Source organism: Capricornis sumatraensis, unplaced genomic scaffold (assembly GCF_032405125.1).
Source record: "Capricornis sumatraensis isolate serow.1 unplaced genomic scaffold, serow.2 scaffold1, whole genome shotgun sequence".
Lineage (NCBI taxonomy): Eukaryota > Metazoa > Chordata > Mammalia > Artiodactyla > Bovidae > Capricornis > Capricornis sumatraensis.
Window position 1 is genome coordinate 1,880,065 of NW_027184612.1, and position 14,375 is coordinate 1,894,439.

Below are 14,375 nucleotides of genomic sequence, written 5' to 3' on the forward strand. Positions count from 1 at the left end.
CCTGCATCTCTCTGGCTTGTTGAGTGCTAAATGTCGGGATGGCAGCATTAGTTTCCCTTAGTGACGCATTCATTATTCAGGGTTTATTTTGCTGCCACTTTCTAACACCTGCCATATCTGGAGCATCTCTAGTCTTTTCCCGTGTCCATTTTGCTCAGAGTAGCTCCTGGTTAGAATGGATCTCCCTTTAAAGAGTGAATATTTGCTGGAGATTTCTGAGCTGTACCATTAGAAGGCCCCATTCACTAACCTTGCTCTTTCCTAAAGAAGTGTTATGGAGGCTTCCGCAAATAGTTCCTTTGGTCTTAGATGCTTTAGCTATCACTCAATGGTAATTAGGGTCTTCCCAGACAGCTCAGTGGTGAAGAATCTGCTTGCCAATGCAGGAGATGCAGGTTCAATCCCTGGGTTGGAAAGATCCTCTGGAAAAGGAAATGGCAACTCACTCCAGTATTCTTGCCTGGAAAACCCCATGTACAGAGGAGCCTGGTGGGCTATGGTCCAGGGCGTCACAAAGAGTCTGATATGTCTGAGTGACTGAGCATACACACTTGCAATGGTTATTAGAATTCTGAGGTTTTACCATACTTCTCATTGCATTGAAAATGTACTCAGCATTTGTTTTTGTTTTTCAAAGGCAATTTTTAGAAGAGCTTTAGGGTCACAGCAGAATCAACAGAGAGGTACAGAGATTTCCCATATACCTCCAGCCCTCACACATTAATAGCTTCCACCATTACTAACAACCCCCACCAGATTTACACATTTGTGACAATTGATGAGCCTACACTGGCACACTGTAACCACCCCAGATCCAATGGTTTACATTAGCATTCACTCTTGGTGTTGTGCATTCTACCGATTTGGGTAAACATATAATGGTTGAATTCCTTGTTACAGCATCATATAGACTATTTTCTTTTCCCTAAAAATATTATTTGTTCCAATTATTCAACTCTCCCTTGCCTCTCCAACCACTGGCAACCACTGATCTTTTTACTATCTCCATCACATCATTGCCTTTTCCAGAATGTCTTATAGCTGGAATCATATAGTACGTGGTTTTCTCAGTTTGTCTTCTTTGACTTAAAGGCCCTACTTGGCTTTTCATGGCTTGATAGTTGGATTTATGAAAATGCTATCTTGAACTTTGTGGGCACACATATTTGATATATTAAAAATGAAGAATATTCTTCATTTCCACAGTAATGCGCTCACTCTGATTTTCTTGAAGCCTTCTCTTTTATGTTCCACTGTTGTTTGTCCAAGGAGAAGAAAAGCAACAGAGGAAACACAAGGTTACATGTGAACTAAGACCTGGTCTCATGCCTGGGAGTCACTACAGATGGACAAGGAAGGCAGCAAGCTAGAAAGCGTGCCCTGCAATCCAGCTTGCGTCCAATGTGCGAGTTATTCAGATTGTTCTAGAAAACTCAGAAGTTTGGAACTGGATATGAAATGCTCATCATTTTAATTGATAGCATGTTTTAAAAAGCATATTCAAATCAAACATACACTTTTTGAGCTCTTTCTGAGCAGCAGACTTTCTGCATACAAACTTTTACTGAACTCTTAAACATCAGTATTATTGTTACATTTGACACCATCTGGATTTCTCTGTGTCTGGAAGTGAGCACATGAATGGCATATTACATTTTTACTTTTATATCTAAAAATCTCACTGGAAAGGGTAGGCTTCTTTTTTTTTTTTTTAATTGATGAGGTACATATCTACTCTTTATCAGTAAAACATCTTAGTCATTTTTCATTTAAATACCTGTTGGTCAAATTATGTGTGTGTTTTTTTCCTATTCCATGCTTTTGGTTTATTTTAGACCTTGACAAATCGAACACTTTTACATTTTCCTCTCAGACATTCTATGCCTGATGCTTCTTTTACTACACCAACAGAAAGGATGGATTAATGATTTTACTAGAAAGACAGGGACATCCATTTACAAAGTCCTCACGGGCTTCATAGGCCTGTATAGTGCTCTAGATAATTACAAGAGCAAATGCTCAAAGGAAACATCATAAAATGTCAGAATGGGAGAAATGAAATAGAATCAGATTGTATTGTTTAAAACAAAATATTTTTGTAACTCATAAGATATATGTGTTTACAAAGCATTTCGGCAAAAAAAAAAAAAAAGAAAAAAAGAAAGAAATGAACTTAATCAGACAATTCAAACAAACAAAAACCCCAGTCTTTTCTTTTCTTTTTTTCATTTTTGAGTCTTTGCTTCTAAGTGCATCTTTAACTAAACTTTTAGCACACAGTAAACCTCTCCCGCCCATGCTCAGTCGCTGCACTCCTGGCCAACTCTTTGAGACCCCCATGGACTATAGCCTGCCAGGCTCCTCTGTCCATGGGATTTTCCCAGGCAAAAATACTGGCATGGATTGCCATGCTCCCCTCCAGAGGATCTTCCCAACCCAGGGATTGAGCCTGCATCTCCTGTGTCTCCTACATAGCAGGCTGCTTCTTTACCACTTAGCCACTGGGGAAGCCCGGTAGACCACTCTTCCTAAACCGCAGTGAGCTAAAGCCTTCCTTCCTTGCTACTTTCAAACTTCGAAAATTTGAAGTATATGATAAGTTATCTTTATTGTAATGGCCACCTATCAGAACAGAGTAGGTACTCAACCAATACTTTTTAAAATAATTCTGAACTAATTCTGTAAAATCTGTGTTGTTTGTCACATGTGGCCACTGAAATCTCTGCTTGATTAGCTAAGTTATCAGGTAATGAATGAACAGAGATTTCCTTAGATAAGTCTCCCAGTCTTTACAAAGGAGATCTATTTTCATTCTGGGGCACAAGTTTAACACTCAACCAAGCAATTGATATCGATTTCTCCTTTTGACTTCACTTGCTTGTATAGCTCCTCAAAGTAAGCCAGAGATGAGAGCTGAGGGCCTTCTCGTTGGAACATTATCCAGAGTTTAAAATGATGATAATATAAATGCTATTCACCACTGAGCCATGGAGCATAATATTATTTATTTCTTTTATTTCCTTCACTTAATTATTATTTATTTTATTTCCTTGACTTCTTATTTTCCTTAGAGTGAATTTTATCTTATTTCCTCTGGCTGTTATGTAACATTACATATCCAGCCAGGTGTTCAAATCTCCTTGAAATGCATTCTGACTTAGCGGGTGTATTGTCAGTTGAATCTTCTTAGAGAGTCTCTGTGGGCTTCCTCTCCCCAGCTTCCTTTTGGACTTTGCTCTACCTGTAGAATACAGTTATTCAAGACTCTCGCTCCATCCTCCTCCTCGAGTCCCCCTTTGCCACTCTGCCATATTTGAATTCCCTGATTCCAGGGTCCTATCACACGTGTTCCTCCTTTAAAAATGTTTGTTTAATTTCTCATTTTGAGGAGTCTTCAGTCTCTGCTACCTGTCCAAATTTTTCTTTATCCTAAACTTTGTATCCCCTTCATGGATCACAGCCTTGTTATGGTGAAGGGGCTTGTGTAAATCAATGAAGCTATGAGCCATGCCGTAAGAGACACTTGCTCCTTAGAAGGAAAGCTATGACAAACCTAGACAGTGTATTAAAATGCAGAGACAGCACTTTACAGAGACGTCACTATACAGACCAGTCGACAAAGGTCTGTAAAGTCAAAACTATTGTTTTTCCAGGAGCCATGTACAAATATAAGAGTTAGACCATAGAGAAAGTTGAGCGCTGAAGAACTGATGCTTTCAAATTATGGTGCTGGAAAGGACCCTTGAGAGTTCCTTGGACTACAAGGAGATCAAATCAGTCAATTCTAAAGAAAATCAACCCTGAATATTCATTGGAAGGGCTGAAGTTGAGGCTGCAAAACTTTGGCCACCTGATGGGAAGAGCTGACTCATTGGAAAAGACCCTGATGCTGAGAAGGATTGAAGGCAAAAGGAGAAGGGAGTGGCAGAGTGTGAGACAGTTAGATAGCACCACCAGTCCACTGGACGTGAATATAAGCTAACACTGGGAGGTAGTGAAAGACGGGGAGCCTGGTGTGCTGTAGTCCACAGGGCCGCAAAGAGTTGGATACAATTTAGTGACTGAACAACAATGCCAAAATCTTTGTATAACAATTTAACTAGATGTAGAATTCTGGATTCTGTATCATTTCTGCTAAGTAACTTGATGATACCTTTCTTTTTACCTTCAAGTGTTCCACACTAAAATTAAAACAGTAAAAATTATTCTTTTCTTTGAGCTTTTCTTCCAAGATGAGTTGCTTTTAGAGGAAACTTAAAATATTCTTTTTGTGTTCATGGTTTGAAATTTAATGGTGATATATCACGGTGTGCGTATGTCTTCACTCATGGTCTGGATATTTTGTAAGTGCTGTCAATTAGGAAACACAGTAACTTTAGCTATTGAAAGTATTAATGAATAATTTTGCCTTTTTTTTTTTTTAAGTCAATTTTATCTGCTGCCTCTTTTTGGATTTTCTACTGCCAGGATTTTGAACAACTAGACAAGCAGTTTAATTTTTTTTTTTTTTGTCCTGTATTTTATTCTGTTTTATTTTGTCCTTGTTTGAGGGAGCAGAATCTTTCCAAAAATTCTCTGGCATTTTTCCATTCCAGTTTCATAATTTTAATTCTGAAAAGTTTGACTTTTGTTTCTGATTTTTCCTTATTATAAATGTGGAATCGTCTTTTTGTGGACCTAATAGTTGCAGTATATCTCTGAGACAGTTAAGGTTAATGTTGCATTTTTTTTAGTTAGCCGATTTAAGGGGTATAAAATTCTTCCACCATGATGGGTTTCAAGGTACTAACAATAGTTTAGGGTTACCAACATGTAGGCACTGAATGAAGAGTAGGGAGAAGGTATTAACAGTTGGCTGTTGTCCCAAAGCTAGTTGGCCCCAGTGTACTACTGGATGATAATTTACTGAAAAGTACCTCTTTCTTTTATTTATTCAATGTTTGCTTTCCTTAGCTAAATCAGCTGGAAATCCCCAATGTTAATGTCTATAGTATTTTCTCTTAGGTTTCTATGTTTTTCAAAAAATGATCTTCTACTGTCTTGCCTGAAGAATAACTGTTGGTGTTTCCAAAACAGAGGCAGAAAGGACTTGTACTTATTCCAGAATGTATTTGTTGATTCCTTTGTTTTCTGTAGAGTATGATAGATACCCTATTTTACCTCTTTAGAAAAAGAAGTCTTCTGCATTTTATGGCACTCAGAATTTGCATAATGAAGGCCTGTGGGCTTTTGGTAGCAATTGGCGGTAAAAAGAGAGTTTTGTTTTGTTTTAATGTATATGATTTTGACACATATTGTTAAGAAATGAAAGTAAGACAATAACGAAAATGAAAATTTTTTGGTTCTTACTACACTATCACGGAGAAAGCAATGGCACCCCACTCCAGTACTCTTGCCTGGAAAATCTCATGGACAGAGGAGCCTGGTGGGCTGCAGTCCATGGGGCCGCTAAGAGTTGAACACAACTGAGCGACTTCACTTTCAGTTTTCACTTTCATGCACTGGAGAAGGAAATGGCAACCCACTCCAGTGTTCTTGCCTGGAGAATCCCAGGGACAGGGGAGCCTGGTGGGCTGCCATCTATGGGGTCGCACAGAGTCGGACACAACTGAAGCGACTTAGCAGCAGCAGCAGCACTGTCCTATCAAAACCCTGTACTGATAAGGCTCTCTTTAGAGAATATTTTATTTAAATTTATTTCTATAGGGAAAAAAAAAAAACAAAAAGTTTCTGTGTATAGCCACCAGTTCTTAATTTAAGCCAAAGCATTCAAGAGGTCTTACCTCAACTATAAATGTCACTTAGTCCCCACTGCATTGACCTCCATTGAAGTCATGAAATCATCTGTGTAGCAGAGTAATTTTTAGTCACTGTCATTTAAGACTTGCTAAATTTCTAGGATCGTATTCAATATTTGGGGACTTCAGTTTTTCTTACTCTCATTTGGGATATATACTCTCTTTAGCTTAATAATGTAAAAATGGGCTTTGGACTATAGTTGGGCAATGACATATTACTCCTCTTAAATCCAATGATACTCTGGTTATATCTGTTGCATTTTCTGAAAAATTATGTTCATATATTCTTGAGAACACAATAACATTTATAACATTTTTTTTTCCATTTTCAATCCTTTTTATGCTTTGGTATACTTGATAAATTACTTGCGTATCTCTTCATCTGTAGAAGTATCATTAATGATGAACAATGAATAAAAATAGTGAAGGGCTATATTTCTGACAAATATATAATAAATAATATGCATACAAATGTTTAATAACATTTTCAATAATTTTTTTTGATACTCTAGACCCTTTGGCAGAATTAATTCTTTTTACATTAATGAGAGATTTGAGAGAGTTTTTGACACAAGGAAGAAATATATATAATTCTACATTGAAATTTGTCTCATGTATAAAATTTAAACAAAGTTCAACTGAGAATCATTTTAGTAAAACTCTATTAATAAATCATCACTGAATTACAGGAATTTGTGATATCATTGTGAGAAAATGATGCTTCTTTCATTCAAACTGATGCCAGCTCTATTGCATAAATAATTTTTATCTATGCATGCTATCATCTGAATTAGGAAGTATGTGTATGTATTTTGAGCTGCTTACTTTATAAGCTTTAGTGATAATTTGAAGGGTATACAAAAATGTTCTTTTGTACATTAAAATAAGGACCTCTTTATTTATTATTTTTTTATTTTAACTTCAATTAAAGAAGTTAATATTGTATTTAGTGATGCTTTATTTCTTCAGAAAAGTTTGCTACAGAGGTGGTAAGTTAGATTTTCATTTAAGTATGAAATTAAGACTTCTGAAATGCTAGCATATAATTTATTTATCAATTTTCTCCAGGATCCATAAGCAAAGTGCAGGCTCTCAGAAAGTGAAAACCAAGAAATTAGATGTCACCCAATGTATATACAGAGAATGAAGTTGATTTCATAATTGTTGATTTTTTATCTTTGGTCTTTGTATTTCATTAAGAAATATATTTTAATATTTATTTACAAATTAACAACATAATAAATATGAACCAAATGACAGTATAAAACTATTAGTTAAAGCCTTATTGTTTATACTATCCTTTTGGAGAATAATATGGCAAAATATTTTTAAATCATGATTGTTTCATACCTTTCAAAAATGTCATCAGATTCTAAATAATTGAGCCTAAATAAATAATTCAAGCAAAGATATATGCTCTGAGGTTTTTTTTTTTTTTTTTTTTTTTTTGTAGTGTTCTGGATACATAACAAGTTGAAAACAGTCTGAAAGTCTTATAAGAATATCATTCAAGTAAATTATAAAAAATGTTGACTCCGTGGCATTTTAAGAGGTTGTTTAAATTATAATACAGTGGTTACATAAAAATACAGTTCAGTGTTTATGAACTAATAATAAGTGAAAAAGGGGCACACACAGCGCAGGTACATAATTAATATAACTGCCAAAATACTTACGCTCGTGCACAGAAATGGAGAGCTTCCTTGGTGGCTCAGACAGTAAAGAGTCTTCCTTCTCTGTGGGAGATCCAGGTTCAGTCCCTTCATCTAGAAGATTCCCTGGAGTAGGAAATGGCAACCCACTCCAGTATTTTTGCCTGGAGAATTCCATGGATCGAGGAGCCCTGGTGGGCTACAGTCCATGGGGTCACAATCAGACACAACTGAGTAACGCACACACACACGTGCACACACACACACGCACACGCACGCACACACGCACGTGCACACACACACACAGGTGGAAAGGTAATACACAAATGCAAAGACTTATCAGTAAGGTCATGAAACAGGATAATTTAAAAGGCTTCTTATTTCATTAGCAAAAGAGTAACACAAATATTTGATTCAAAAATCTCAATTTTTTAGTATTGCATACATGTTCTGCTATTGATTTTAAAACTAATATTATTTTACAGTAGAAACTAATTATTTTAATTATTCATTGAATAGAATAGGTTAAATATACAACTTCGCATAGTACAGAAACTTATAGCCCCTGGACCCCAGATTCAATATTGCTGAATTAAATATTAAATTGTGAATGAAATGTTACCTTCATTGACACTTAGAAGGGTCTTACTCTAGTTGTCTTAGGTGTAAGGTTACATTGTTTATTTGAGATTTTCTTGTTTCCTGAAGTAAAATTGTTGCTGCAAACTTTTCATCAGTTCAGTTCAGTTCAGACACTCGGTCGTATCCAACTCTTTGCAACCCCATGAATCGCAGCACTCCAGGCCTCCCTGTCCATCACCAACTCCCGGAGTTCACTCAGACTCACGTCCATTGAGTCAGTGATGCCATCCAGCCATCTTATCCTCTGTCGTCCCCTTCTCCTCCTGCCCCCAATCCCTGCCAGCATCAGAGTCTTTTCCAATGAGTCAACTCTTTGCATGAGGTGGCCAAAGTACTGGAGTTTCAGCTTTAGCATCATTCCTTCCAAAGAAATCCCATGGCTGATCTCCTTCAGAATGGACTGGTTGGATCTCCTTGCAGTCCAAGGGACTCTCAAGAGTCTTCTCCAACACCACAGTTCAAACGCATCAATTCTTCGGCGCTCAGCTTTCTTCACAGTCCAACTCTCACATCTATACATGACCACAGGAAAAACCATAGCCTTGACTAGATGGACCTTTGTTGGCAAAGTAATGTCTCTGCTTTTCAATATGCTGTCTAGGTTGGTCATAACTTTTCTTCCAAGGAGCAAGTGTCTTTTAATTTCATGGCTGTAGTCACCATCTGCAGTGATTTTGGAGCCCCCCAAAATAAAGTCTGATACTGTTTCCACTGTTTCCCCATCTATTTCCCATGAAGTGATAGGACCAGATGCCATGATCTTCGTTTTCTGAATGTTAAGCTTTAAGCCAACTTTTTCACTCTCCTCTTTCACTTTCATCAAGAGGCTTTTTAGTTCCTCTTCACTTTCTGCCATAAGGGTGGTGTCATCTGCATATCTGAGGTTATTGAAGTTTCTCCCAGCAATCTTGATTCCAGCTTGTGCTTCTTCCAGTCAGCATTTCTCATGATGTACTCTGCATATAAGTTAAATAAGCAGGGGAAGTGAGAAATAGATTTAAGGGAGTAGATCTGATAGATAGAGTGCCTGATGAACTATGGACGGAGGTTCGTGACATTGTACAGGAGACAGGGATCAAGACCATCCCCATTGAAAAGAAATACAAAAAAGCAAAATAGCTGTCTGAGGAGGCCTTACCAATAGCTGTGAAAAGAAGAGAAGCAAAAAGCAAAGGAGAAAAGGAAAGATATAAGCATCTGAATGCAGAATTCCAAAGAATAGCAAGAAGAGATAAGAAAGCCTTCCTCAGCAATCAATCAAAGAAATAGAGGAAAACAACAGAATGGGAAAGACTGGAGATCTCTTCCAGAAAATTAGAGACACCAAGGGAACATTTCATGCAAAGATGGGCTCGATAAAGGACAGAAATGGCATGGACCTAACAGAAGCAGAAGATATTAAGAAGAGGTGGCAAGAATACACAGAAGAACTGTACAAGAAAGATCTTCATGACCCAGATAATCACGATGGTGTGATCACTCACCTAGAGCCAAACTTCTTTCACAGAAGTGCTTTTACTATTCGCCATAAGATTTTTATCACTATGTTTTCATTTTCACTTGTCTCCAAGTATTTTTTGACTTCCTTGATTTCTTTGGTAATCCATTGGTTGTTTAGCCTGCTTGCATTTGTGTTTTCTGAATTTTTTTTTCCTTGTAGTTGATTTCTAGCCTCCTAGCAGAGTGCCTGTGAAAGATGCTTGATGTGCTTTCCATTTTGTTAATTTACTTAGACTTGCTTTGCGGCCCAGCTTCTGCTCTATCCTGAAGACTGTTCCATGTATACCTAAAAAGAATATGTATTCTTTTGCTTTCAGATGGAATGCTCTCTATATATCAGTTAAGGTCATTTGGTGTAATATGTATACAATTATGTTTCCTTACTGATTTTCTGTCTGCATGTTCTATCCACTGATGTCCCCCACTAATATTGTCAAGTCCTATCAATTCTCCTTTATGCCTTTGTCTTATATATTGAGAGGCTTCTGTGTTGTTACATATATATTTACAGTTATAAGCACATCTTCCTGGATTAAGCCCTGGACCATTATGTAGTATACTTTTTTGTCTCTTTTAACAGTATTTTTAAATTTGTTTCTTTTTTTTTCTCATATAAGTATTGCTACCTTGGATTTCTCTTGATTTCCATTTGTATAGAATACTTTTTTCCACATCTTCACTTTCAGTCTATTTATGTCTGTAGATCTGAAGTTAGTCTCTTGTAGGCAGCATATGTATCAGTCTTATTTTTGTATCTACTCAGCCACTCTATGACCTTGGGTTGGAGCATTTAGTCTCTTTTGCATTTAAGGTAATATTTCATATGTATGTTCATATTACATTTTGTTCATTGTTTTGGATTTGTTTTTGCAGATCTTTATTCTCTTTTTTTTTTCTCTTGTTGTTTTCTGTTCTGATTTGATGACTATTTCTAGTGTTATGTTTTGTTTCCTTTTTGTCTGAATATCTGTTATATATTTTTGGTTGGTGGTTACCATGAGGTTGAAGGCAATGGCACCCCACTCCAGTACTCTTGCTTGGAAAATCCCTGGATGGAAGAACCTGGTGGGCTACAGTCCATGGGGTCGCTAAGAGTCGGCCACGACTGAGCGACTTCACTTTCACTTTTCACTTTCATGCATTGGAGAGGAAATGACAACCCACTCCAGTGTTCTTGCCTGGAGAATCCCAGGAACAAGGGAGCCTGGTGGGCTGCCATCTATGGGGTCGCACAGAGCCGGACACGACTGAACCGACTTAGCAGCAGCATATATATACATATATATTATGGTTTCTTTGTGCATCACTAAACTACTTAAAAAAAAAATTGACTGTCTGGGTCTTTATTGCTTCATGGGCTTTTTCTCTAGTTGTGGAGAGTGAGGGCCACTCTCTAGCTGTGCAGGCTTCTCATTGCCATGGCTTCTCATGTGGAGCATGGGCTCTAAGGTGTTCAGGTTTCAGTAACTGTGGCACTGGGGCTCAGCAGGTGCAGCTCCTGGGCTCTAGAGCACAGGCCCAGTTGTGGCACACAGGCTTAGCTGCCCCATGGCATGTGGGATCCTCCCAGGTCAGGGAGCCATCCTGTGTCTCCTGGTGCAGTTCAGTTCAGTTAAGTCGCTCAGTCATATCTGACTCTTTACGGCCCCATAAATTGCAGCACGCCAGGCCTCCCTGTCCATCACCAACCCCCAGAGTTCACTCAGACTCATGTCCATCGAGTTGGTGATGCCATCCAGCCATCTCATCCTCTGTCGTCCCCTTCTCCTCCTGCCCTCAATCTTTCAAAGCATCGGGGTCTTTTCCAACAAGTCAGCTTTTTGCATGAGGTAGCCAAAGTACTGGAGTTTCAGCTTTAGCATCATTCCTTCCAAAGAAATCCCAGGGCTGATCTCCTTTAGGATGGACTGGTTGGATCTCCTCACAGACCAAGGGACTCTCAAGAGTCTTCTCCAACACCACAGTTCAAAAGCATCAATTCTTCAGCACTCAGCTTTCTTCACAGTCCAACTCTCACATCCATACATGACCACTGGAAAAACCATAGCCTTGACTAGATGGACCTTTATTGGCAAAGTAATGTCTCTGCTTTTCAATATGCTGTCTAGGTTGGTTATAACTTTTGTTCCAAGGAATAAGCATCTTTTAATTTCAAGGCTGCAATCACCATCTGCAGCGATTTTGGAGGCCCCCAAAAATAAAGTCTGACACTGTTTCCACTGTTTCCCCATCTATTTCCCATGAAGTGATGGGACCAGATGCCATGATCTTCGTTTTCGGAATGTTGAGCTTTAAGCCAACTTTTTCACTCTCCTCTTTCACTTTCATCAAGAGGCTTTTTAGTTCCTCTTCACTTTCTGCCATAAGGGTGGTGTCATCTGCATATCTGAGGTGACTGATATTTCTCCTGGCAATCTTGATTCCACTTTGTGCTTCTTCCAGCCCAGCATTTCTCATGATGTACTCTGCATATAAGTTAAATAAGCAGGGTGACAATATACAGCCTTGATATACTCCTTTTCCTATTTGGAACCAGTCTGTTGTTGCATGTCCAGTTCTATCTGTTGCTTCCTGACCTGCATACAGGTTTCTCAAGAGGGAGGTCAGGTGGTCTGATATTCCCATCTCTTTCAGAATTTTCCACAGTTTATTGTGATCCACACAGTCAAAGGCTTTGGCATAGGCAATAAAGCAGAAATAGATATATTGGTAGGCAGATCCTTTACCACGAAGCCACCACGGAGGCTGCTCCCTTGACTTCTTATTGACGACGGATGATTTACTACTTTTGTCTTTTACCCTTCCTGTTAGCTTTGAGTGTGAACTATTTCCTACCTTTATGGTGAAAGTGAAAGTGAAGTTGCTCAGTCATGTCTGACTCTTTGCGACTCCATGGACTGTAGCCTGTCAGGCTCCTCCCTCCATGGGATTCTCCAGGCAAGAATACTGGAGTGGGTTGCCATTTCTTTCTCCACCTTTATGGTATGTTTGCCTTTACCAGTGAGCTTTTCATTTTATAATTTCCTTGTTACTAGTTGTGGCTTTTTCTTTTCTACCTACAAAAGTTCCTTAGCGTTTGTTGTAAAGCTGATTTGGTGGTGCTGAATTCTTTTACCTTTTTTTTTTCCCATGTGAAACATTTGATTTCTCTATCAAATCTGAACAAGAACCTTGCTATGTAAAATATTCTTCACTGTATGTTTTTCTCTTTCATCATTTTAAGTATATCATGCCACTCCTTTCTAGCCTGCAGAGTTTCTCCTAAAAAAAAAAAAAAAATAATAAGTTGATAGCCAATGGGAGTTCCTTTGTATGTTATTTGTTGCTTTTCATATTCTCTCTTTATCATAATTTTTGCCATGATTACAGTGTGTCTTGGTGTGTTCCTGTCTGAGTTCGTTTTGTGTGGGGCTCTTTCTGCTTCCTAGAGTTTGGTGATTGTTTCCTTCCTCAAGTTAAGACTGTTTGAAGCCATTATCTCTTCAGATATTTTCTCTGGCCCTTTATCTCCCTCTTATAGGGGTCTTTTGAGACCCCTATAATGTGAATATTAGTGATGCACTTGTTCTACCAGAGGTCTCTTGTTTCTTCTTTTCATTCTTTTTTTTTTTTTTTGCTGTTCTCTACTCAGTGGCAGTGATCTCCACTGCTCTGCCTGCTGCTTCACCGACCCAGTCTGCTGTATCATGTAGTCTAGTACGGATTCCTTCTAGTGTATTTTTCATATGTTCGGCAGATCCTTATATTTTCTAACTCTTATTAAAATAATAATGAAAAAAACACAACTTTTCATCTCAGTCATCTCACTCTGGGTATCCATTCACCTCCTCAGTTCTTGGATCATCTTTTTAATCATAGCTGTGAACCCTGTTTCCACCTCACTGAGTTCTTCTTCTGGGATTCTAACCTTTTCTTTGTCTGGAACACATTCCTTTGCTCCTTCATTTTGTCTAAGTTGCTATTTGTACTTCCATGTGTGTGATAGGCTAGCTGCAGTCCTTGGCTTCTCCCACCCACCTTGTTCTGGTTCCTTCTTTATGTCTTTCATTGTTGAAGATCTTTTCTGGTTTCTTTGTCTTTTCCATCAGCGGTTGTTCTGCAGGTCATGGTGACTTTGGTGGACTCATGAGAGAAAGTCTGATCAGGGTCTTTCTACTTCCCCATCTTGGCCACTCTCTAGCCTTATCTTATCAACATACAATTCATTTCATTGATTATCAGTACTATTGCATATGATTCAGTGAAACTATTCTCTGAATTGATGACTAGATCATTAGACAAAATAAGTTATTTTTTCCTTTTATGTGCAATTTATTTTTCTTAAATAATTTTTCCAGTTATACAAATTAAATTCTGCTACTTAAGCTTTTAAGTAATTGCCTTTGATGAACACAAATTCATGTATTAGAACTGTCCCGTAAAATTTAAGCATGTAATTTAATTATACTTATCACTATTGTTGTATTTCGACTTCAAAATATATTTCCATAAAAATTCATACAGACACAGCGATCCACAGTTTCAATACTAGAATATTCAAAAAAATTGTTGAAAGCTCACATTAATTGAACACTTACTATGTGCAAGTTAGTTTATAGCAGTTATTTCATTTAATTATCCTGCTCATAATAATGCCTACACATTTTCAAAATAAATATGTTGTATAAATGTGTGTAGCTGATAAAGGGTAAAAATGCAGTTGAATCCTAAATAGACATGCTTAAGAGCTTATGTGATTAGCCACTACCATATACAGCTTCCCATGAAATTATAAAAATATTCA